Source organism: Columba livia, chromosome 10 (genome assembly GCF_036013475.1).
Source record: "Columba livia isolate bColLiv1 breed racing homer chromosome 10, bColLiv1.pat.W.v2, whole genome shotgun sequence".
Classification (NCBI taxonomy): Eukaryota; Metazoa; Chordata; class Aves; order Columbiformes; family Columbidae; genus Columba; species Columba livia.
Window position 1 is genome coordinate 7,416,871 of NC_088611.1, and position 26,802 is coordinate 7,443,672.

Genomic DNA, 26,802 nt, shown 5'->3' on the forward strand with positions numbered 1-26,802 from the left:
AATATTTGCAGTACAGCCTATCTTGCTAGGTCAGTTCCTCTCTGATGGAAGAGGTTAACGAGGAAGAGCAGAAGTAGGCATATTTAATTGATGATATGGGGACTTTTGGAAAGAGAAGTAAGGGAGAAGGAAACAAGCTGTTCTTAGAGTACTCTGCTACAAGGCTTGTGCAGTTACCATCACTGCCCAATGCGAGTGCTCACTCTGGAGATGTTTGCTGCCTTGTGTTCTCCAAGAAAACAGGAACGATCCAAAGAACAGAAGTCACTGTGCTTAGGAATTGCTTGAGGTGCAGATGCCACAAGATCGAAAAGTTGTGTTTGTTTTTTTTCTGTTCCTCACTTGCTCTGCACTCTGTGTTGCTCGGTGGGACAGCTTTTCTGGTGGCTGGAAAACGGTATGCTGGCTTCTTGCTAATATTGACAGCAAGGTGTCTTGAAGCACAGGGCTACTAAAGGTCAGTGCCCCACTAGTATCTGTCCTTGCTGGCTGCTCAGGATCCTTCGGTGTTTCTAATCTGGAGTACCATAGTGCAACTGGGCTGATCTCTACATGAAATAGGCTTTAGCAGTGATGCAGCTCATTTTACAGGAAAGGGAGGCACCATAATCAGCAGCAGGAGTCCTGACTCTTTGCCCTGCTCCAGTGGAAGCTGGTGGCATTTGCTGTGCCTTCAGGAGAGCTTTGGACTGGCTGGCCCCAAGCATCTGTCAGGATGTTGCTGTAGCCTTAGGCATGTGGCACAAAGGAGCGGGCAGAAAAACTGTGATAAAATGAGTGAGAGGAAAGTGGTAAGAATGGGGATTGAATCCAGCTCTGTATTCTACAGGGGAAAATTAACATTTCTTTTAAGCCAGGAGATGGCAGAGCCTGGCTGCACAGAGATAAGCGTGTACAGCAGCTGCCCAGTGGGATTTTACAGGTTGACAGTGTTTAGCATGCTGCATTTAACAGTTTCATAGCCAACTTTTCTCCGTGACATGACACGAGGTGAAAAAGCTACAACAGGAAGGCGAGGTGCATGTGCTGAATCCTACAAGAAATGCTTTCTCCACTCTGTGTCCTAATGTATGCCTGGATGAAAGAAGAGGTGAAGCAAGCATGTGTGAAGGACAGGTAGCTTGTATCGCCTCTGTCCAGTGAAGTGACAAGGGGTTTAATGAGGGCACGCTGACAACAGACTGGCTGTGCTGTCTGTGTGGGCAGATCGGTGCTGTCATGAGTTAGCTGCTTAGAGTTTGTATGTATTAATGGGGCCACCTCTGAGGAGGTGAACGTGCCCTGTTGTTTGCAGTGGTGAAATCAGCTTGCACATTCCTGCCATCTTGGCTATCTGTTGCCACACGTTAAATTGGAATGCTGGAATGGTTTGGCTTAAAGCGAACTTCATCTTCTTGGGAGTAAAGGTAAGCGTTGTTCTCAGTGGTCTTTGTAACACCTGGAAGCAAGGCTTTTGTCTTGATATACTTGTGATGCTTCTGAACTTCTGCACAGAGATGGGAATGAGGAGCCAGAGGGTGACTGGAGAAAAACTTTTTTTTCCCTTCTCTGAGTGTGACCTCTTGAGGGCAAGAAAGGGTGTTTCTGGGTTTAAAAAAATCATAGCTTGCTTGGAAAGTCTAGGTAGCCATTGATAACTGGGCCTACATGAGTACTTGAGCTCAGCCTATTGCTTGGTGTGGGCCACTTGTGTTCACAGTACCTTAGCTCAAGTTGGTTTCCTCTTGCTGCATCCAAACGTGGTGAACTTGGGCTCACGGGTTTTCCTATGTACCTTGGGTTCTACTTGCAAGAGGCCCTTGTAGCTCTCAGACCCCACCTAGCTTACTTCATTGTGCTGACTTTATTTTCTCGGTGGGATACTGAGATGGGTCATTTTGGTGCAACAGCCAGATCTGCTGAAATTCTTTTGGAGGACCAGTGTGAGCAGGCTGGAGCCAGGCCAGTGTTGGTCATGACCAACAGGATTAAAGTTGGTTTAAGCCCTGTTCCACCCCTACTTCCCCATCTCACTTTCTAATTTTGGCTTGAAAGATGAGGACAGCTGAGCTGATGGGGGAAGAGAGGCTCTATCTGGTAAGAGAACACTAGAAATTTGACTCAGTGTAACTAGCAATGAAAGGCTGCCGAGTCTGTGAAAGGTGTCTACTAACACATCCTAGGTAAAGCTACTGGGGAAGGAAGGTACTGTGCTATTTAAGCTGAAGGGAAATGCCAGCATAAGAAGACTGTATAACCTAGTCCTCAACAAACTGAGACTGCAAATGAGAAGAGTGCTTCCAGCCATCAGAGTGCAATTGTGAAGCATTCCCCCTATGGGAACAGTGGAGACAAAAACTAATTGTCTAGGATGTTGCTGATGAATTACAGGGCATGAATACCACTAATAGCACGGGCTGGACTTGGAAACACAGAAGATCCCTTCCAAGCCAGATCCTACTTCATTTTCCATGCTAAGCCCCCAGTCCTGTGAAAAGCATTGAGAAATAAGCTTCATTTCTACATGCAGGTTCTTCACCAAGGAGTGGGGAGAGAGCATGTCTTAAGGAATGGCCAAGAATTTAGCATGGAAGGTTTGAAGAGAAAAAGGTGTATAATGTCAAGCTGTAGTTTAAACTTGTTCTATCACCACTGGCTTGCTCTAAGTTACAAGATGGGGAACTGTCTGCTCTAAGCACAAATAAGTATGTTTTGCGTGTACTTTTTTTTTACAGAAATGCAAGGCAATATTGACAATCTGAAGTTAGTCTGGGCAGAGGAAATGAACCATCAAATCTCAGCAGAGAGGAGGAAGACTACAAAGCTGGCTGCTGAGAGCAGTACAAGGTCCCTCTTGAATATCAGTGGAAAATGATGATGAGATATTTTCGTAGGGTGGATATACCCTACACAAAACAAAATAGATACATGGTTCACAGTGAAACACTGGCAGGAATACCTAGGTATCAGGAAATCATCTTCATATCTTCTGGGATTTTCCTAAATTAAATGGCTGATGGTTTAGAAAATTGACATGAGTTATTTCAGGGATGTATCCCCCAAGTTCTTACTGCCATGCTGTTAGGAGAATGTCCTTATTTTCTGCAATTAAACAAAGATACGTAACTGTTTAACATTCTGTGACTGAAGCCAGTAGCTGTATTAAATTACTGTGTGTGCAGAGACAGATACCATCCATAGGAATGGAGTTGGCCCATATAGGATAATTAAGAGAAATGGAGTAACTTATTGCCTCCACTAGATTAGCAGCCAAACTGTTTGAGAAAGGAAAAGACAAAAAGGCAAATTAGGCTTTAACATTTTTAATAGCAGTACTTTTTCTCATCATCTATTCCATCTCAGCTCTTCTGACTCTTAAATTATTGTGGCCAGTCTTTACATGTAAAAATGCCTTTTATGGTCAACAACTTTGGTCTTTAACAACAGGTGCTGTGTAAAATGGACCTGTCAGACTGGTGCTCTCTGGTACAGTTGTTAGTGCTGAAGATGTTGCATTGTGTTTCTGTAGTTAACAGGCAGTCTGGATGGTTCCCTGAGTCAAAGACTCACCCTGTGTTGTTGCTCATTGCCTCTCTGTATAGCTAAAACCAGATTTCAGCAAAATTTAGTAGTGTTCTTCCATCGTTGGGCCTGCCTGCCTACATGATCACCAATAATCAGCTGCACAGTAGCAGCTTGTTTTCTGCTATATGGCTTGTTGGATATGATATATGAAGTATGAAGAATAGTGTGAGATGTTTTTCTTAAGCTACGTTAAGCCCACTGTGCTGACAGCAGCAAAAGAGAACTTGTTTTGACAAGGAGTTGAGCTGATGTGACACAAAAGCCAAACGCAGGAAAGATGAGGATCTCTATCAGACCCTGGTGATTTTTTTCTTTTGTGGGTCATTTTTACAAGCCTTTCCCCAGCACTCTTCTGGATTTCCCAGGTTTATTTTCTAAGCTGTCACCTTCTCCACAGTGTGAAAGGGACTTTGGGGTTTTTTTTCCCCATTGGTCTTTGTTGCTTCCAGCACAAAGACTCAAGGTTTGAGACTTATGGATCATTACAGTATTGGTAGCATTGCATCTTTATGTGGTTGTGAAATGTCATCATGAGTTGTTTCTTCCAAGGTGACTGATGCAGTTGGACAGGAGGAAGACAGCGTCATGTCTCATGATGTTCCTTCTGCACCACGGGGCATATGTGAGGAGTTAGGACCCCAACACAGATGGCTTTAGCCTCTAATAACTGTCTTCTCTCAGGCTAGCATGGGAATTCAAATCACCTTCGGGGTGTGGATCAGACAGGACTTTCTTTTACTGTAACTATCAAGGGGCAATTGCTACCCAAACAGGTCATTGAACCAGCTCGTTCTGCCACAGTCTGAAAGATGGATTGCTTTGTGTCTGGCGTTTATTCATGCTGAGATGGGTATGAATAAATCCTGTGCTCCAGTGTGGGTCCCATTCTCCATCTCCCACAATGTTGCATGAAGGTTTTGCACTACTCTGAAGGTTGAAAAGATTTGAGGTTACCAGAACTGGGGTGCTGAAGGTTAATGGACCCTAAGAGTCTGTGACAAATACAATTAAAGCTTTTCTGTTAATCACCTATACTGAGGGATCTTACTGATTCAGAAGTTCTCTCTGAACCTGCCCAAGTTGTCCTGCTGCAGGAGGGTGCATACGTTCAGGTATCTTCCCAGCATGATGCCAGGTGGCAGCCTTGGTCTACACCAGTAATCAGGGTTGCAGAGTCAATTGCAAAGATGGCTTGTTCTGTAGTTTAGATCTAGTGAGTTCATTTGGGCCAGGATTTCATCCTGTCACTGGATTTTCTTTTATTTTTTTATTGTCTGTGGATATTTTCAGCTGGTTTCTGGATGGTGGGCTTGCTGCTGTTGTGAAGCAGAGAAACCACAGTGGCATGTGGGAGCTGATCTTAACAACAAGGAACCACTCCAATGTTGTCCTGTAGGTGGCGGTGACTTGAAAAACTGCTCACTTGTAGAAGTGTGCTACCAGAAGTTGTTCTCCGCCAGTACTTATTGTTCAGTTTTCACCATTCACCAACATGCAGTAACTAAAAATCAGTCTTCCCTGATGCCATGAGATTTGGATGACAGTCCAGTTCCCAATGGCCAGGTAACAAATGGAGTTATATCAGTGACTGGGAACCCTTCCCCAGGGCTGCATGAGCCATGGAGACATTTTTCCCTGTCAGGCCACCCTGCCCGTTTTGCAGTGAGGTGAGCTAGAAAAGCGCCTTCATCTGTTGTATCTCTTCTCAAACTGCTGGTCCTCAAACAAAATACTGAGTAAAATATGTGTTGGTAAAGCATTCTGGGACTGTAAGCTGGAAGCAATATCAAAGTTCATTAGAAGAGTTGAGGAAACTCTTTGACCCGAATTCCAAGCCTCTTTCCACTTCTACTGAAAGTGGCTGCACAGCTCCCACTGACCACACCGGTGCAGGACAGAGCCAAGAAATGCAGCACTTATTGTGCTTCCTTGCCCATGGCAGTGTCAACATCTGTCACCAACTGTGATCAATATGCAGGAGAAATCATTAATAAGTTATATAATGTGTTATTATAACATCCAGCTGTTTAGTTTTTGCCTTTGTGTGTCCCTGTAGTTTGTGTTGAGCCAGAGACAGAAGAACAGAGTGCATGCAGCAGTCCAGGGTCAGTGCCAACACCTTGTAGAGGGAAAATGTCACCAGGGCAGGTGGGAGCTGGAGAGAAGCTGAAGCCTTGGGGAACAAGGAGCAGGGTGGGTGCAGGATGGCTGCAGAGAGTTAAAGGGCTGTGGCAGTTATGGTGGGATGTGGCTTAAATGGCAGAAAGAAATACAGCCAGAGGCCCAGCTCATGCAAATGGACCAAGCTCATAGGTGTTAGTGATTTACAGCAAATGAGATGTAGTGTGCTGCAGTGGGAGCACAGTCTGAATGCTACCCGGTGCTCCTCTTGGGAACCTCAGAAGATACCACTGTTGCAAGTGAAGGACTGAAGTAAGGAAGAGTGTCAAATAGCCCTCAGAACAGTGAGTCTTACTGCTGGTGTAAGAGCCAGCCTCCTGCTCAAACAATTTCTATGTGTGTGTACTTCATTCAGTTGGAGCTGGTCTACTATTTATCATTTTGTACTACTCACTATGCAGTGATTTTTTTTTTTAATAAAAATTTTGCCAGAACCATATGTTAGGGTGTAGGAAGTGTAGGTACTCTTATCTACTTCTCTTCATCTCTAGCTAAAATAGCAGTGGAAGATAAATGTTTCTGACGTATGCAGGAGCTTAGGGGTCAGCATTGCTCTTTTATGCAAGGGTGGGACTGAGGGCCATGGCAATATTGCTCTGGGCTTTGCATGAGCACATGGATGAAAGGATGAGCCTGGATGAAAGAAAACATCTTCAGTAAAATAGAGATCACACTAGCAACCACTTCTGAATGTGAGAGGAGCAGCTAATATTGTCATAATTGCTAAAGTCACAGTGACATCTTCTCTGAAGCTGAAGATGTACTGAGAGATGTGTTGGGCAACAAAGATAATGGATCTGAATCATCTGAAGTGGCAGATTTGTTGAATAGACCTCTAGAGGTGTTTGAGGAACTGGATCTGCTCCATAGTTTTCTAAAGGACTATTGTACCCATCTGGTGTTGTCCTGCATGGTGTGTGGTTTATATGAGTATCAAAGACTTATTTCTAACTCGTGCTTCCCACTGTGGCAAGGGAGAGTATGAGATCTAGAGCATTGGGTCTCCCTGTCAAATCCTTGTGTGTGGTTCGGTGAAGGACCTCAAATCCAGGCTAGAAATGGATTGTTCCTCCTTTGTGGTTATAATAAGCCTCCTATCAGTGGCCAGCATAGCCCTATGTTCCATAGTTGCTGCAATATCACACACAGGCCCAATGCACCACCCAGCCCAAAGCCGGGTGATAAGATAGGATGTTCTCAGCCTTGCTTTTAAAGAGACTTTTGCCCTTGTCAGAATCACTCTAATCTCCCCAGGCATTCTCAAATGGCACCTGTGTGCAAGAATGCAGGTGCTGAGTTGCATCTCCAGTCTTGCTGTGAGCTACGAGCTGCACACCAGAGTTCGACACTGCAATAATAGATTTCTTTTGTCAGATGAAATTAATCTTGGATTATCTGCTTCACCAATCCAAATACAGGCTTCTACATTAGCATCCACTTTCCTTAGGCTTGAATCTTTCAGGAAACGGATGCAAATTGGAAAACCTGCGTAAGTTAACTGAGGTTGTAAATCCAAGCTACATCACACGTGAGCCCAGGAGGTAGAAAAAAGCTTTCAAATCACGTCCCACAAATTGAGAGTGAGCACTGCACTCCCATACCTCTTATCAAAGCCATGGTGAGAAATGGGCTTGCTAATACAGTGCCCTGGTGCTTGAAGCAACCACTCCCATTTAAGGAACAAAAAATGCTGCATCTACCTCCAGCCAGTAGAATCCAGATTAACTTCTGCCCTCAGAATTAACACACCAAAACTTTGTAATGAGTCACTGGGGGCTGCACTCAACAGATGTGACACAAGCTGGCTGTGTCAAGAACTCCATGGTGACTCACAGGAGCACTTTGCTCTGTCTCTCCTTCTCCCTTCCTGCAATGTTTGGGTTTTAGTTTTGGCTGGTAGGTGATTTGGAGGGGAAAATGTGTGAGAGAGCACATAGTGAGGGGCATCAACACTGCACGTAGTAGTGCAGAAGTCCATGAACTAACAAAGAGCCATTTAGAACTGGAAACAGGATTTCCAAGGTGAAATATTTTTGGACTACTCAGATGTAGGAGGCTTTGGCATAGCTTTTTGGGTAAAACTGAGATATTCTATCCTTTGTTGTGCATTGTGGATGTTAACTCGTTTGTCTTTGCACTGCATCATTGCTGCATGTCAGACATACCCAAACTGAGATTTCATTTCCAGAAACACCCGTGTTTTCCTGATATGTTTGGGGGTTTTTTTTTGGTAGGGTTTTTTTCCCCTTTTTGCAGTTCAGACTAAACCCTTCCAACTGAAGCCATAGCAACTTTGGAATTGTAGTCCAAGCATGATTTAAAAACACACTGGGAGTGGAAATACAATTAAGGTACTTTAACTGCCTTTACTCAACCCTGCAGCAATGCAAAGGCAAACAATTTGTTTTTAAAGGTTATTGTAATCTACAACTTTAAACTCAAGCGTGCCTTAACCATTACTGAATGGTTATTGAAGTTTACCTTCATCACAGTCATAAACAACACTAAGTAAAATGTACTTTCTACATTTTTATTATACAAATAGCACATTAACAGTTGTCATTGTGGCTATTTTGCAAAAGACTGAGGCAAGTATTAGCAGGTGAAACAATGTCAAATCTCAGCTGACACTATTAAATACTGATAGTCATACCATACACAGGTATGATGCTCCTTACCTTTTTTGGTTTCATCTGAAGAGGGAAAATCATTGTATTGTAAGCTATATTTCAATACAAACTGCATGTTTCAGTCTGGTCCTGCAGTCACCCACTCATGTGCTTCGCTTGGTATTCCTGGGCACTACTCACACATTATTGTGTGACTGCCATTTATGATTTTCTAAACAAGGGCCAGACCTTTCTTCTCAAAGCTTCACTTTCCTTACATTTTGAAGCACTGGGATGAAGGGCAAAAGAAAGGTCTCTGCCAGGTGTGCAGCAGGACTGGTTTGCTTGGACCACACGAAGCTGTGCTCAGGGTAACTGCTGCCAGTCTGTCCTCGCCTCCTCTTCCACCATTTTGCTAATATGATTTGTTAGCTTGTATGGGTCCACACAGAGAAGAATCTACTCCTTGAGCTGATTTATCTTAAGTAAATGGAGAGCTTGGAGTGCACTTCATTCAATTTTTTGGAGATCTTTCAAGACAAAGAAAAACCTGCTATCTTTCTCAAAGGACAAGGTTTTTAATTCTTGGTTGAGTAAAGTGCAATTCTTCATAACGCCTGAAGGCTTTTATCTCTATGTCTTTGCTATTATATATCTTCCTGTGAGCTGCACGATGAGGATTTCAAAACCTGCCACTGTTGGTCTTGACTGTTGTGTGTGGTGTGAGGAAAACTGAGCCAGTCATGCACTTGGAAATGTTCCACCTTTGTAGGAAGGGAAGGACAGAATCTGATGTGGATCTGTGCTGCTGCAAACTCTTCTGGCTGAGCTTGCGATCCAGTTGTACACCTGCAGCTCAGCTGTGCTGGGCAAGGGGGTTCATTACACATTACCCTGCTTATCATGTGCACTGATTTGTTAGTGCCTGAGCTGCCATAATCTGACACTTCATTTGGAAAGCATTCACTGTCCTCTCCTGACAGCATTCTGTGATACGTATTTTTTTACGGCTGGTATAATCTGAAAATCAAGTACTTTTGGCAGTTCTTGCAGCTCCACATAGCATAGTGTATTCATCAGAGCAACTGCCATTTGCCTTTAATCTGTCCAGATCCAATTATTCTAAGTATCCTCAGGTGAAGCATTAGAGACCATGTGTCCTTCCCTTTTAAAAAAGGGAACTCTTTATTTTATCTGCCATGGCTGGAGGTGGGAGCTCTGTTCCTGGTCGTCCACTGGCATATGATACGACTAGTACTTCTTTGTGTCTCGATTCTCTCATACGTGCAGTAACACTGCACCACTTTTCCATTTATAATGTAGTTGAAAGTCTACAATGTGCTTTATGTGACCAGGAGAGACTTGTACATCTGGCTGCTTTCATTTGTTCAGTCCAGTTTCATCAGAGAACAAAAGTTTCTTCGGCATTATCTTTCTTTTGAAAGTAAAGGCAGTGAAACTGGAGTCTTCTCTAGCAGGTATGGTCTGGGCTGGGACAGTTAATCAAAGTGGTGAAAACAAGGAAAAAAAAAATCAGTTGTTTGTTAGCTCAGTGTTTCTCAAATGTTTCATGTTGGCAACACTATTTGAAGTGACAATAATAAAGTCTAAACTCTCCCCTCTGCTTTCTGTGGAAGTGCACAGAGGTACTGGTGGTAATGGTGTTTTGCCAGTATAATTGCTTTATATGTGTGTTTTAAGAGGCTGGCAAAGAGCTCTTGTCTGTAAAGGGTTGGGGTGTGCAAGGAATGCAGGAACGAGATTTCTTTTGCCTGAGATTATAGCTGCATGTTCAGCATCTATCTAATGCTCTTTTCCTCCCCAGACTGTGTTTCTTGACCTCCTTGAAGGATTTTGATCCACCAGTAGAAAACCCCAATCTATTACTCAGCTGTAACTGCCTGTGGAAATACACTGGACAAAAACCTGATTGCCAGCACCTCTGAAATCCTAGGTCAGGCTGAATGAGAGAAAGCTCTCCCTCTCTGGTGGGTTAATACATTGCCTCAGTTTCCCAACTGCTCCTCTCACCTGGCTGCCATCTCTCGTGCTTTGCAGTGCTCAGCTGTTTGCAGGTACAGGACACAGCGCCTGTTTCTCAAGCAGCACACGCTGTCCCAGCAGTTGTTCCACTCCTGTTGAAGACTGAATGGACCAGGGGTTGCTCTAAAACAAATCTGACATTGGCACATGTGCATGCTGTAGGGAAGACCACCAGAAGACTCAGCTCTTCAGTGTCTTGCTCTGCATGTGGATGTGTCTGCCATAGCAGAGGTGGCATTTTACAGCAGTTGTGGTTTTGCATCAGTCAAAATGTACAAGAGCAAGATGCCTAACCTAACTAATCCTGTCTCCTGAGCTCTGCATTGGCGCTGGGTCAGTGATGCCAGTTAGAAAATACTGGTACTTCTCTGCAGAGACAGAGCAATGTCTGCAGACAGAGCCACAAACTGGAGGGTTTGTTATGGATGTCCCCACCAAGAGTTGCAGCCGTATTCAGGTGATAGAGGTTTTCTCCACTCAGTAATTTCTGAGCTAACAGAAGTTAATACTTTAGGGGCTATTTGGTGATATTTAGCAAAGAAGTTTGTGGTCTCAGCTATAAACCAAATAGGGCATTTACCCCCTCCCAGTAATAGCTACCACAGTTGGCAGTAGTTGTCCCCTCAGTCACTGCTAGTCACCTCTCAGCCTGGGAGCTGAATTGCACCCATGGAGACACAACGACCTCCTTCCTTGAGACGTGTCTGCTGGCTCAACCTGGGATCTCAGCAGCAGCATCATACATAGTAGTGCTTGGGCTATGGCTCTTCTGGTGCCAGCAGAGCTCCTGGCCAAACACCCTTCACCTGCCTTAGGTTGTCAGGACATCTCTAAAGAGGAAGAGCCCGTGGCTTTGTCTGCCTGACAGCTGTGTAAAGGAGTTGGAAGAACCAAGCAGCTGCTTGAGATGCCACCACCTCTGTGAGGAGACCCAGTAAGTCCTGGGCATGCTCAGCAGCCCAGTACATGTGGGCACAGGGCTGGCTGGGGGAGGCAGCCACTCACCCAGAACAGAAAAGGCCCATTAAGAGTTAATGCCTGCAATTAGAAATGAACTGCAAGAGTTGGAGGTTTCAGAAAGATGACAGTGGGTGTGAAACACTGTAACATTCCCATTAATTCGAAATGTCTCCTCTCTGGCCAGAAAGAAGTGCCCAGATTTTTTAGTCAATATTAATTTTACACTTGGCACCACAGGAAAGTGTGAACTGCTGAGTTCACAAAGGGTCCATCTAATAAACAGACAATAGAAAATCAGAAAAGTGAAGATTGAGTTCACTTGCCCAGGTGATGAGAGTATAATAACCATGAGGGCTGTGGAGGGCAATGGAAAATTCAGAGCTGTAACGAGGAGCCGCAGCAAGAGCCCAAGCCGTGGCTCTCTGGGTACAAGCAGGAGCAGCCGGAGGAGAAGGTGGGATGGTGCAGTGTTGTGCGGGAGGGAGGAGGTCTTGGATCTGGAATGAGACACAGATGAGGAGGAGGATATCACGTCACAGGTGTGCTACAGCAATGGAAGGCCAGATAAGAAAAGCCAATTGTTCCTCTGCAAATGAATCCCAAGCATGATCTCCATCTGATTTCCTTTAGAAGGGAGTTAGAAATTTTAGATGGGCTCCCACATGTGTGCCTGCTGCCAGCGAGGTCCACTCTGCCCCTGCCTGTTCAACCACCTCTCTGGCTGGACTACTTCAAGTGAGGCATTCCTGTCTCCTGGTGGCCTGCAGAACACCAGGCATCAGGCTTTCCAGGCTGCGGTGATTAGTTTAGAAAATACTGCAGGAGTAAGGGATGAACTCGATTTCAAAGAGCCAGATGCTACTTGCTTCCTAGTAAACCCGGAAGAAGGTCATTTGGAACAGGAGATAATTATAAGAAAAAGAAATTGCTTTGAGGGACACATTTGCCTGCTTTCCTCAACTTTCAAGCAGTCTGCAAAACAGTCAGCAAAGTCTACAAAACTAAGCTGCTTTTATTCGATCTTGTTGCTTGCACAAGACTTTGCAAAACCAGAACTACTTAATTTAAACCCTGTATCACAACCAATCCATGGGCACTTCAAACTTATATGTGTCCTTGTGCTTCATCTCTTGGCCTCCCTTTTCTTCTTGGGATAGCAGGGTCCAAAGCTGGATAACAGACCAAAGACTCTGTTTCCTGCTTTGGCTGAGACAATATTTCAAAACAGAGATATGTTTCAAAATAATTGATTTTGTTTTGTTTTGTTTTTCCCCTGCAGAATTGTGATTTTTAGTTCCCTTCCATTTTCTTCTCAATGAACATCTTTTATATCTGTCTAATTGGAATTCTACTTTGATTGAAATGGCACTGCTGCTGTCAAACTTCAAAGCGTGTTTCTCAAACCCCAAGCCATTGAAATCCCTGAGAAACTTAGCACCTGGCTAAGGAGTACATCTTGGGGAGCCCAGATACTATATGTTCATTTCTGTAACATTGTTAGTGGTTTTGATCTGGCCATTAAAGAAGCCAGGTGAAAGAGTAAGAAGATGCCTATCTCTGCATTGTCTGTCTGTGACAAGTTACCAGTGGATGCTGCATCTGATTAGCTGTAATACAGGACTGATTTCTGGATAGAAAGTCACTGATTTTGTTTAAGACCAGAAGAGGGAAAAGAAGCCTAACCTTCTCAGCAGAAGAAACAGTTGTGATCCTGGCAATGAGATGAAAAAAAAATGAAATGCAGGGTGTGTAAAGTCCATGGTAAAGAGAAAATGAAAGCCCTGGTGAAAAAACAGAGACAACCAAGTGTGGTTACACAAAGGAATGAGGGGACATATGGAGTGTGTGTGTCAGAGAGGAGAAATGAGGCCAATAGAGTCCTTTGGGAAAATTAAGAAATCCCAGAGCCTCTGGTGTGAAAAAAGGAAGGAAAGATTTGCAAAGAATTCTGAAAACACAATGGGAATGAGGATAGGCATGGAAGATGGAGAAAGCTTACAGGGACATGGAAGTAGAGTAGCTGAATGCAGAGACCTCCTGCAGAATCACAGAGTGGTTGGGATTGGAAGGGACCTCTGGAGATCATCCAGTCCAACCCACCTGCTAAAGCAGGTTCACCAGAGCAGATTGCACAGGAATGTGTCCAGGTGGGTTTTGAATGTATCCAGAGGAGGAGACATCCCCTTCTCTCAGGGGTGGCATCACACCAAATGTTGAAGACCTGCTGCTGGGCAAAGCCAGCAGCCTGTGTGAATACTGTGGACAGGTGGCAGAGTAAATTGTTGGGCCCAGGTCTCTGGACTATCTTATGTGACATTGCAGCTTCTTAGGTCTGTTCCTTTTCAAGCCCCCAGAAGTTTTCTAGACAACAATCCAAGATGAAAAAAACAAAAAACAAACCAAAACAACCCTCATGCACTCTGGAGGTTTTACTTGGGGTTTCAGTCAAGCTGTAGATATTCTAATCGCAGCATCTTTTGGCACCCAAATCTGCAGCACTCATTGGCACAACGAAAAAGCAACATCTGTTTTGAAGTGTGATGCCTATTGTGCATCCCTTTGCAGATGCCCTGCAGTTGGTGTGTCCCCTTCCCCTGCTGCTTGTTCCCTGTGCAACCCAGGAGACTCATCCTGGAACTCCCAGGGTGTGAAACACAGACCTGGACCTCGAGCAGCTTTATGCTCCCAGGGGTCGGTACAGCTGGAGTGCCAGCTGTTTTGTTGTTGTCTACCAGCAGGAAATCCCACTCACAGGAGTGGAGCGTGGCACAGTGAGACTACTTATTTTTTTCACCTTCTTTCACATCCTGTTTATGAAAAGTCTGCTTAAAAGTAACCAGCTGTCTTTGTGCCATTTGACTATGGTGGTAGCTGTACTGATAGTGGCTATATCTGGGGGTGATAGAGGGATAAGGAAGGCAAGTGAAGTTGTGTTGTCATCACAAATTCTGCCCCAACTGTCTTGGTATGCAAGCAGAAGTCTTCCCATCTGCATTTCTACTGTGAAGCGACACCTCTTCTTTCAGCCCTTCATAATGTGAAAGCTTCACAAACACAACCTCTGTCAGCTTTTCTTTTTGCAAATGTGGCCCCTTTGCCAGTTTGTCATAGCACCTCAGTGTGGTGGTTGGCAAAAATGACACCAGGGCCCCGCTATCTGATGTGACTTTGATCAGGCTGGAAGGGTTAACCTGAGCGTTATCGCCTGTTCCAAGAAAACCACCCACTTAATAAAAAGCTTTATTTGGCAAAATGGATGGACAATTAAACTACTTGAAAATTTATCCCTTTTGAGGCTGCAACTGCTCTGTGATGGTGGGAGCATGAGACCTTGGTATGGATTGGTGCTGGGGAAATGTCATGTAGTTTCACTGTCACTTCTTGAGTGGAGCGATATTGATACACCTGTAATGAGGTCCACCCCCCTACTAGGAGATGAGAGAGGGGTTTGTGTAGAACGACGTGTATGGTGCTTTATATCCATCTCTCACTAGACCTTCTTGCATTCTGAACTTTTTCACTCAGCTGCTTGGTGAAGATGCTGATAGCATCTACTTGCTCCCCTACTCTGTTAAAGAACATAAAAATGTTGGCAAAACAGATGTGTGGTTTGGATGCAGAATCCAGCATTTGAGCAGCCTGGAATGCTAACAGATTGCCAGGACTGGAAGGTTTCACCTGAGGTCTGAGGAACTCAAGGATGAAATAGGTGTATTACCAACGGCAGGGTGTAACATTTCTCCTAAAAATTTCTTGGCACCTGAAGCATGGAGGATGGGTAGATGTGACATCAATCTTTAAATAAAGGTTTTGGGAGGATCCAGGAAACTGAAGGCTTGTAGGTCTGGTGTCTGCAGTATGTAAACTATCATAGTAAAAGCTATAATGGAAAAAAAATATATTTAACAATGAGATAAATACAATTAGTTTTGCAAAAGTCAGTGTGATTTCTGTAAAGGCAAGAGGTTTGTCTTTGAAAAGTATGTGTTATAGATAAGAGTGAAACCTTTCTGTAGGACTTTTGGCAAAGTTCTTTTACAAAATACCTCATTGGGAACCTGAGCAGGCATTGCCCAGGAGAAAAGATCCTGAGATGCATAAATAATTGGCAAAGAGATAGGAAACAAGGTAAGAGAAAACGAGAAAAAAGTTGTCCCAATGGCAGGGTGTTGCCAGGGGAGTTTCATGGGCCAGTGCTGGAATCTGTAATGTTGATCATATTCAAGAATGACCATTGAAAATGGGGAGAACAGGGAGATTTCAAACTTTCCTGATAAAATTAAGTTATTCAAACAGCAAAAATGACAGTCAACAGTGAAGTATTGTTGAAAAACCATATAAGAATCAATGGCTGGCTAGTAGAATGGTGGATGAAATTTCATGTGAATAAATGTGAAATGAGGCATGCAGAGAAAACCAGTGGTTGCCATGCATATGAAATTATGGGCTTTGACCATACCACTCTGAAGCAAGACCTTGGTGTTATGTTAGTTAGCTCTGTGAAAGCATCGGGTCAAGCTTAGCAGAAAGGCAAATGAAATGCTAGAAGTTAAAGGAATAAAGAACAAATCAGAAAACACTATTGTACTGTTCTGGGTGGGGTGTGTGTGTTTTGGTTTTTTGTGTGTTTGGTTTTGGTTTTTAATTAAAGAAAGCCTCATGTGCTCTCATCTTGAATACAACATGTAGTGCTGTTTTCTTCATCCTCAAGGAGTATACTAGATATGGGAAAATTTCAATAATGGCTTTTCTACTATATTGAATGAGAAATCATCTTCAGCTTGGAAGGAGACATGCCTGGGAAGTATGGCAAAGACAGAAGGGCATGGATAGGGACTGTTTATTGTCTTCCCCATGCAAGAACAAGCATTTTCCAAAGAAAACATTGGCCTGAACTGTCATGAATGTTCTTACCCCTTATTTTCTAGGCTGTTTGGTGGTGGGTTTTTCGGTGGTTGTTGTTTTTTGTTGTTGTTGTGTTTTGCTTGTTGTTTTGTTTTGTTTTTTTCTCATGTACGATGGAATTGCCCTGCCTAAGAAATACTGCTCTCCTACCTGAGTTTCTGTCGTGAAAAGGGAAGACAAAGTTCCCCTTGGTCAAATCCTGTGGGATTCACTATTCTGGCCCAGCCTCTAAATAGTGGTTTGGCTGTGGAGGGAGATTTCTCACCCAGATGAATCGCTGTCACTGGTATTTATGCCATACATGTGTGATAATCCTTTTGAACTCTGTAGGCATCTGGGATTCTTCTGCTTGGGTAACTGGCAGCAAGCCTAGCTCATCTGAACTGGCAGCTGCAAAGGTGGAGACTCATCAGAGATAGCTGGGAACAGATAGGACCCTTTTTGGGGATCTCTCTTCCCTTTGTATTTTGAAGGTACTGCGTGCTTTATTGCCATGTTTCACCATTACTTAGACTCAGCTTTGCCATCTCTTGTCATCATGTCACAAGACCTTTCATAGTGTGAAGGTGGAGGGAGGAAGGAGCGGTGCTCAAGGGACACTTCTGAGCAGTGTTCTGGCTGGAGGTGTTCAGCTGTTGTCTGTCTTACTGGAGGCTAATGACACCTCGCTTGCTATCTGCAAATCCTATAAAATCAATCTATGGCTTAAAGAACCTGAGGAAAGCGTTGAGGTGGACAGATATTTTATCATCAGCAGACCAGCTCCTCACCTGCTGTAGCACATGGGCTCTGTCCAAAGATCATCTAGAAGACTGAGCAAGACTTTTCACATCGTGTAGCCTAATTCTCTTTTACGTGCATCATTACAGACATCAGCTCTGATACCTTATCTCTGTGCAAGGTGTGGGCAATATTTAGGTCACAAAGATTAAGGCTTGTGTTTGCCCCTGGACATTTAGCACTTAGGGAGAAAAATCAACACTTATCAGGAAAACCTGTGTGAATGGCTCTTACCCAACTCATTCCTACTTCCCTATCACCTCCCATTACCTAGTCCTGTTTCTCTGCCACGCTCCTGTCAACACACAATTGTTCTCACCTTGAATAAATCAATGTGTGAAGTGCATCTAGATGAGGTGTTTTGGTGGATGTGTGTTTGCTTGAGAGTCCTTGAGGCTTTTCCTCTGGGATAGCCATGGAGAATAAATGATTTTCCAGAGCTTAGAGTGGTGCTACCAGAGTTGTGGGAAACAGAAGTGGCATGAAGTACCCGAGACCTCAAAATGGTGAAGCAGAATGTTGAAGTGCAAGGGAGTGAAGTGTAAGTGAAGTGTGCAGAGAAGAGCGTGGCAGGAAACAACAACAAAAATCCTAATAATAGATTTAGCAGCAATTTTAAAATAGAATTTTTCCCACTGTTTGATTTCTAACAACTTCAACAACAGCTAATATTTGTGCTTGTCAAAGCAGGTGTTTGACTATCTCTACTGGTTCCAAGTTGCATGTGTTTCAGTTACTGGTGGTTTCTGAAAACCCTGCCTGCTCAGTGGCATTTATGCTCATAGGTATCTCGGTAATGGGGAGAAAAACCTGCAGCTTTACCTCTGGGAAATGTATGGGGAGAGTGCCACTCCGTGGTGACACAGAAAATGTCATCCTTTTCACGGAGGGTTTAGAAGAGTGTCTCCTTGAAGTTAATGGTGACATTCCTGATTTCTCCCCAGGATTTGGGTTGGACTTGGTAAAGGAGCAGGAGCAACACTTCAGGCATTTATATTTTCCTAATATTATTATTTTTCCTTCCCTTCTCTCTCCTGATAGCCTTTCAAGAAAGGTAAGGCAAAATGTGTTCTTGTCCGGTCATGTGTTAACATCGTGTCTTTCCTCAAGGGATAGTGAAATATAGGGGTAAGAACAGGACACATACAGATAATATACTGTGCCCTGCAACTTTCTGCAAACAATCTGTCGCAAGTTGCCTCAGGCATGGACAACGCAACTTGCTTTGTCTGTTCAGGGACTTGGGGCTGTGCTTTCTCATACCTGTGCCAGTGATGACAGGGCAGTACTGTGATCATTCTGTAGTATTTAGAGGTATATGTGAGCTTCCCTCTTTTGCTTTTCCTTACAGTCTTTTAGGAATTAAAAGGATTCAAGTATCTTGAAGCTGCACACATTGCAAAATTGGGGAAGGGAGCATAGTGTGAGCTGCCGTTTTTGCTGCTTTAGCGTGAATCTATTTGACATAGTATCTGGGGGACACCTCTGATTCTCTTGCTGGGACACACCAGCCTTTGGTCTACCTGACAACTTTCTACAGGAACATTGGAAGAAGGACACAGTCACTACAGGAGCCATCCTGCGATGTGTGTTGCAGTCTTCAGAATGGCCCTGTTCAGATGGGAAGAGACAGATTTGTATTTTTTATGCTGCATCTCTCTTACAGAAATTCAGACCTTCTGACTGGGATGCTAGTAAAATCCTCTTGCCAGCAAAGTGTCTTTAGGAAGCTGCAAGTATCTGTTCCTGAGGAGCTGCTGCATTTCCTTTAAACACTCCATCTTAATGTGGTGCTGCTGTGCTGCTCCTTTGGATGGATAGTTGAAGGCCTGAGCTGTCTCCCACAGCCACATACATCTTTCTGCATATGTACACTTATCCCCTAGTATGTGGGATGCTGCTTGCTACACCTGCCAACCTGTGCTCCCCTCCCATGGGCTTCCTGCACTACTTCTTAGGGGGCAGTCCTGTGACAGCAACTGCTCCCCATGGGTCCCTCTGCTGATGCTCTTGGTTGCCTCTGGTCACAGATGAGAATTATCCAGCCTTTCTTTCTCATTGGGATCTAGTCCTCATTCATACACAGCTATCTGCTGGTAGAAGGTTCATTTTGTGTTACAAAAGTCCTTCAAGGCCATCTCCAGGGCATTGTTCGCAATGTCTCCATGTGGCTTTCTTGAGCAAGGTGTGAGCTCTTTCTAATTCTATCTGCACCTTCCTTGCCTGCAGCAAAGCTGTTCCCTCTTCACTTCTCATTCTCAGTTGTCTTGCCTTCCTCGTCTGCACATTGTCAGGAACAGTAACAGTCTCCTGCTATAAAGGTAGAAAAAGGTCAGCCTTCTTACCCATTGACAGTGTTTATGGGCTTGTTTTACCAGGATTCATCTTTCTCATTGCAAGAGCCAAATTCTACCACCCCTGGTAATGAATTGGTAGCAATTTGGGCCTGAAATAGTGAAATACCTCTTAGATTCCCCCATGTGAATCACAAGCTTTGTAGCTATAGGACCAGATGGATTCCAGACTCCAAGGTAACATCCAGCTGGTTCAGGAGACTTTGCAGTCATGGAGAACAAGTAGAAATTAGTTCTAGTCCCTATGAGTCAGCTATTCTGGCCTTTGATAGATTCAGTTCTGCCTGAACTTAACCACAACCTAGTTAGAAGCTTTATGTCATAGAAAAGAGCTTGGAGGCAGCCTAAGAAGTTGCCAAACATTCTTCATTTCCAGGCAGAGCTTTATTGCCATCCTAGTACGTGTCTCTGACCCATTTTTAGCTTCCTTGTGAGCAGAGGCTCCACAAACTCATGGCTTATTTCAGTGTTTTGCTATCCTGACAATTAATGAAGTAATTAGACTTTCCTTAACGTTCAGCCTAATTTTTCCCTTCCACATTTAAACCGACTCTTTATCCTTTCCACACATTGTTACTTTCCTAGACACCACAGTATTTATTTGAAAGCCATTGTCATGTCCTTTCTGTTCTCCTGTCTCTAGGTGTAACAAGCCAGTTCCTCAGTCTTTCCTCACAGGCCATGTTTTCTGTGCCTCTGACTTTTAGAGGCCTTCCAGCAAGTCCACAGCTTTCTCAAAGTGAGATTTTTGTAACCCTGCATTATCTAGAGAATTTGAATTGCTGTTGAGCATAATATGAAAGAATTGAGAAATATAATATTATGGGGCATACTTCCCTTACAATGACAAAGTAGAGCATGGCAAATCTTTTTCTTTATCTTGTGGAAATCACACCTCAGCCTAATCTCCAGTTAAAATATTCATTAATACAGTCTGAATAATAAGCATGTATAGAACAATTGCCATGAAACTGGCTTTTATTCCACTTATGAGATACAGGTTTGTGCATGAGAGGTTCTGACAAGAAGGGGATAGCAGTGAATGGAGCTCTTTATATACACCTGTCTAACAGAAAGGGATTATACACAAATGAATACAGTTGGTGTTAGCCTACATATATCGCGCTATACCACAGTGACCAGTCTGGTTTCTGGAAGAGTGAAGATAAGGAATAGGAATGCAGGCAGAGATTTGCACTGCATTGTGGTAAAGTCTGCATGTTTCCTAAAGGAAACTAGTAACTATCTTGCGTAGGGCAAGTCTTGCTGCAAACACACAAAACCCTCTCAGGACATAAATATCTTACTAAGTCACTCAAGAGTGGAAACCCAACTAATTTGATTTAAAAAAAAGAAAAAAGTCTAAGGACAGGGAATTTGAAGGACTCCTGTCCTCTAGATTTGGCTGCTGCTGTTTTTGTGCTTGGTCCAGCTCATGGGACCTCCAAAAGAGGCTCATGAGACCTCCAAAAGAGAAATTCTATCAGAAGGTGCAGTTGTGAGCAGGCTTCAGCCCTTGGTCAGAAACTTTTCTCCTCCACAGTGGCTTCTCCGCGGTGCTGTGGGGACAGAAGCAGGACAGACACTGTCCTGTCCGCCCCTGGCTGCCAGCACGCCGGTCTCTGCTTAGCACAGCGCTCTGCTGCTTTCATGTAGACTGGAAACAGCTCCAATCTCTGGCCTGCAGAGCTCGCCTCTTGGCATGGAGGCTGCCCCGGGGGAGAAGTCCTGGGAATCTGCATGCAGGGGTAGAGGGAACAGGGACCAGAGCTGGCAACTGCTTACCTGGATACTGATATCTAAGATACCGATCTTAATTCCTCTGCCTTGCAAAATACACAACTACTATCACACCTTAGAATGGCAATGGTCACATTGGCTAATTTGTGTTTGTAAAGCAGTTAAATGGTGTGGTAAGGACCACACTTGTAAAGTCTGGGGAAACATAATTTTACCTTCTGTAAAAGGGTTGCTCATGGCAGTGAAGAAGTAGCCAAAAGGGTAAAAAGAAGCAGCAATGTGTAACTGGACGGAAGGGACAGCTTGTGAAAGGACTGGGAAAGCTGTTAAAAAATCATTTTGTGTTCTAAAAGGGCTCCTATGGTCCTTGACTGTTAAACCACAGGAGTGGAAAAGAGGAATTAATTTTACCTTTGGTTTAATGGGGGTCAAGGCAGCCACTGAAGTGGGGCATGCTGCTTTGGTGCCCCTCTTCTTAAAGGTTTTAATATTTGAAGATGAGGAGAGAGGCACAAAATGTGTTATGTGTCGGGTTTTTTTGTTTGTGTTGTTGGTTTTCAGTTTTGTTTGTGTTTTTTTTTTTTTTACAAAAGAAATCTTTACAGTGTGAGACTTTAGGAGCTCAGTCTATTTAATATTTGAGAAGAACAGTGTAAGTGGACTTGATAACAGTGTAGAAGTGCTGAGCAGGGGATGTAGGGAATAGGTAGACTGGGTGCTTATCAGAGAAAAGTACAATAAGAACCAGCACCTGCAATCTGAAAGCACACAAATCAAATTGTAAATTAGGCACCCTTTTTAATGGGGGTTGACCACTGGAACGTGTGTCCGAGAGTAGTGGTATATTCTTCATCACATGATGTGTTTAAATCAAGAACATATGATTTTTCTGGGGCTGATGCTTCAGTCAAGTATAGAAGGGATCAGTCCAAGGATAATGGTGAAATGACAGTCGTTTATATACAGAATGATTGAATAATTTCTCTTGGCCTTAAATTCTAATGAAATTATGGAGTGTGGATATGAAATTAAAGACGCTATCCTGCAGTATATGCTGAATAAGGATTAAATAGGTCTCCATGTGCCAATTTTATATCTGACATTTCCTAACTGAAATTTGAATTTCTACAATATTAATATGTTCTTTAGCACTTGTGGACAGCCAACCATCTCTGCTTTAGTGCCGTAGAATCCAGTTTAATATTGCAAATATTCCTTAGCAGGAACATTAAATGCAGATTTCTTCATTTCATACAAAGCATAACACTTCAGGTTCTCACCCAGTCATTGTGATTACAATATGTTTGTACAGCATGCATGCAACTTTTCTCTAATGATATTTTTAAATATATATATTTTTCATTTAAAAAATGAGAAACATTTGTGTAGCTCCACATGATACAGTAGTCTGTATGCAGGAGGATTTTTTTGTGGATTAGCTAGATATATTTAAGCTTTTAGATTCATAGATAATAATTTTCAGATACTTGAATCCATATGCTATTTTGATTTTTGGATTAGACATCATTGCATGGGTAATCAAAGGCTTTTCTTAACATTACGTGTTGGTTTTGTTTTATTAGTGGTTAGAGCTCCAAGTATAGTCTTTAACCACTTTGCCTAAGATCTGTGGATCTCTTCCCAAAGAAAATATTGTCTAAATAAGCAAGATGTTACCTGTTCAGTGTGTTATTCCCACTTCACATGTGGGAAAATGAATACAAAGAAAAGGTGACTTACCTGAGCTCGCGGAGGAAGCACATGGCAGCCCCTAGAACTCAACACCTTTCCAGACCCCCACGTACATCTTTAACCTGGAGATCATCTTTTCTGTGTTAATAAGGTCAAGACCAATAGTTTCCAGGCTGCAGTAAGTGGTTTACGTGTGTCACTGACACTTCAGAAACTAGTAAGGAACTCAAGTGATTACAAGTCTTTAATATGGATGGCTCTGAGGAGAGACAAGAAGAAAACAAACAAACAAAGTAGTCTTCAATTTATTCAATTGTACTGTCACTGAAAGCAATTTCCTATTTGACATAAAGAAGAGTCTTAGACTTTGTCTCTAAAATAGTGTAATGGGTTTTACACAGGTACAGGTTGGGATATTTTAATTCACTGGTTATGCTAATGGCAATGTGCCTAAAAATGGCAATATACACATGTTAAATACATGAACTCAGTCACATGAAAAGACTGCATTCTCCTTTACAAAATACTTCTGGGGACTTTTACTGGCTCTAATATTCACAAAATTAACATAGAATACCTAACTTAGAGCCATGCAACAACTCCTTTCTAAAAATGTTTATGATCAACTGAAGTCAGCTTCCCATTGTTATTTGTGGCTTATGGCAGATGCCCCAAGCACATTTTACACTCAGATTAACAACCACTGTGTCATCACAAACCTTCCTTGGGCTACCCATTTGGGGATTTTTGTTTTGTGTTGATTTTTCTTTTATAAAATAAGGTCAGCATGATTCTTTGTGGCATTAGTAAAGAGGGAAGTCCGTGAAATTATCTATTCCCTTTATTCAGGTCATTCATTTCACATTTGGAAGCTGGCCCCATTTTCAGTCAGCAGGGCAGCGGTACAAGCTGCCTGGCGTGAGTGGTCTGGTTGGGGATTTTTCTTGTTTTTGGTTGTTGCCAGTTTAGAGTGAGATTCCAGATGGCTTGAGGTGAACTGGGTTTCACTTGTTGTCACTGCTCAGGGCTGCCATCAGAAGGAGATCGCTGGCAGCGCTCATGCTGCTTTCCAAATCACTAACTGGGAGCGTAATAAATAGCGTTCAGCTCATTGTAAAGCTCCTGAAATGAATGTGTGCAGAGACCTGGGGTAGCTGCTTCCCTCCAGCTGCTGGAGACCTCTGTCTTTCCGTCCTGCCTTCATTGCCAGCTCTGCTGGGGCCAACTTCTGCCCAACTTCTCACCAGGTAACCTTATTCCTTTCCTATGCATTTGCACTCCTGTGTTTGAAATACATATGCAGAGCTCATCTCTAAGACGCTGGGGTTTATTAATGCACAGGGACTAATAAATTGCATCTCGGTAACTGAGAGAGACTGTTTGGAAGTAGGTTAAGGGACAAAACTTGCTGCTTTGTAAGTCTGTGTTTCAGGTGCCGGAACGCCTGTCCTCAGCAGCAACCGCAGAGGGACGTTCCCTGGTTTTGCGCTGGTGGACAGTGTGTTGCAGATGTCAGTAGCTGGGCTGAACACGATAGTCATTGCACAGAGGAGCGAGGCTTGATGCTATCTGAAATAAGAGATGACTGTGATTTTTAATTTTTAGTAACCGCAGATTTCTCTTTTTATTCCCCTGGAAATACTGTTGTTTTTTCTCCACTGATTTAACTCTGTGGTGCCTGGGGAGATTGCTTGTTGGTGAAAGTGTCTGGACAAAAGTTTTAAGCAAAGTTCTCTGTCTTCGAGCAAGTTCCCTGAGGGAGATTCTTAACAGGCTCTTACTGTGTAATGCCAGGGGGGTCTACAATGCGTGCAGAGGCATTGTCACTGATTGGCTTGATACTTTTTGGGGAAGTGCAAGAAGGGTGTCTAAGGTGGCCTTAAGACTCCGGGTCTTGAGTTTGGTCCGTGAGTTTCCTTGCACGGAAGACAGTGAGCTGGGCCCTGTGTCCCCTCCCTGCTCTGCTCTGGGAGTGAGTGAGAAGTGCTGTGCGGTTCAGCGTCCTGCTGCAGCTCTGGGTAGCCCCAGCTCACACAGAAACACTGCTGTCGGCCAGGGTCCCCGTGCAGGGAGCTCCAGATTACAGCTTTGGGGCCAAACTGGTCCCATGAGCCTTCAGCTTCTTGTGGGAGGAGGATGAGGGTGTGTTTTGCTGCTCAGCAGGATGTGGCTCATCCTGGGCTGTATTTCTTCAGTTGTTTCGCTCCTTTCTGCTCCCCAACACAACAACATAGAGGAGGCTGCTAGTGCAGTCTCTTAATGCCTTGCTATGTTCTCTTCTGCTGGGGGTTCTTGGTGTTACTGCACAAATAGGAATGATTTAATCCTCGGTCACTCCACCCCAGATTGAGGGCAAGTGTTAATTCTTCCAGTGTTATTCCATAATCTTAGAGAAAATGTGAAGCGCAGAAAAATTAGATGACCTGCCCAAGCTCAGAGTCAGGAGCAGATTCCAGATCTCTCTTCCTCTCTGGTCTTGGTATCCAGCAGTGTTCTCACATCTTCCCTGGGATGGTTACCTCCCTCCCTGCTTTGCCTGCTCTGACCATGGGAAGCCTGGGGCCTTGGCAGGGCGAGAACCTGATGACACTAGGGCAGGATTGAGTTTGAGCCCTTCACTGTGGAACTGTGTGGCAACCTTAAGGGCAAGTCCTGCATGTACAGAAATGAATAGCACCTCAGCGCAGCTAGGACTGTGTACATGGCCTGACTCATTCCGCAGGCAGGTGCAAAACCTCACTTTTCTGAGGAAGGCATGGGTGTATTTTAGGCTAGATACAGCAGAGCCATGGTAGCAGTTCTGTAAGTAGTTGTGCTATGGATTAGGATAAGCAAGGTGCCTCTCAGAGTAGTAACTGGCTTGGGTATCTGGAGGGAGGAAGAAGCCGTTAGGTGCTGCATCAAGTATAGATTCATCCAAGAAAGCGCTCTTACATTGTCTTCATGTTGTGCTGAGCTGGGTGCTCAGGATCTGGGAAACAGGAAACAGACTGGTCATGTCCACATCATTGCTTGAAACTCAGTAATTGACAACCCTTTACCCATGTATCTGTGCATGTGTCTAATGTAAAAAAGGCTTCTGGCGGTGTTTGTTTCTTAGTAGACAGGCCTTCGTTAGGGTTACACAGAGAAATCTGTAACAAAGTCAGAAGTGTAATTCTGTAGATAGAGCAATGGAAGTTCCTAGTCAGGCCTTGACCTGGTTCCTAGCACTGATGTGAAGCATGGAAGCCCATATGGTTCCTGTATTTATTTTGTTCTCTGTAAGCTTAAATAGTTTCTATCTTTTGAACTGGATATTTTATCAGTCAGGATATGCTGGAGGTGGTGGAATAGCTTGCTGGTTGAATAAGTTTGGGAGCTCATCCTATTAACGTTACATAGGAACTGAATTTTTCCCTCTGAACTGTTGCTTAACCCATGCTTCTCAGATAAGTTAGTCAAGCTGTCCTTGCTGAAAATAGTTTCGAGAGTAAGAATCCTTATCATATTCAGAAGTCTTGAGTTCAGATTGGAAAGTGTGTAAATACAACCAAAATGATCAGGAGATACGATCACTTCCCAAGAAACTGGAACACACTGGCAAGATGGGGGAAATCTCAGATTAATGTGTATATCTGGTAGAGTGGGCTTAAAAATGGAGGAGAAAGAAATATTACTGCTGAAGTACTCTGCAATAAAAAATGACAATAAATTGCCCATTAAAAAAACTACAGGCAAGGAAGTAGGCAGCTTTTAGGCAGGAGACCAAAGAAGGCTTAGACTTAGCCACTCAAAGTAGTTAGGGAATACCACTTGTTATTTATGGTTTTCAGATGGGATTTATGAGACTGTGGCAGTTACCTGCTGTTGCCACAAGCTTGATTTAGTAGCCCATAAGTTCCTCATTTCACAGATATATTCAGGCAGAAAAGGCTCATGTGCCAGTGTGTTACTACTGCTGCTCTTTCCCAAGGAAGATACTCCAGTGCTTG

General features: G+C 43.6%; 1 protein-coding gene across 2 annotated transcripts in view; it reads left to right on the forward strand.

The window, feature by feature from the left end:
* The window catches only part of LOC106145940 (high mobility group protein HMGI-C-like), a 70,570-nt gene that overhangs the window by 29,214 nt on the left and 14,554 nt on the right, over positions 1-26,802 (forward strand). Inside the window, exon 1 of one of the 2 annotated variants that reach the window (XM_021301009.2) lies at positions 23,932-24,075. The exons of the other annotated variant lie outside the window; for it this stretch is intronic. The gene's annotated coding sequence lies outside the window, so the exon portion shown is untranslated. Of the gene's footprint in view, positions 1-23,931; positions 24,076-26,802 lie in introns of those variants that run through there. 2 annotated transcript variants of the gene reach the window in all.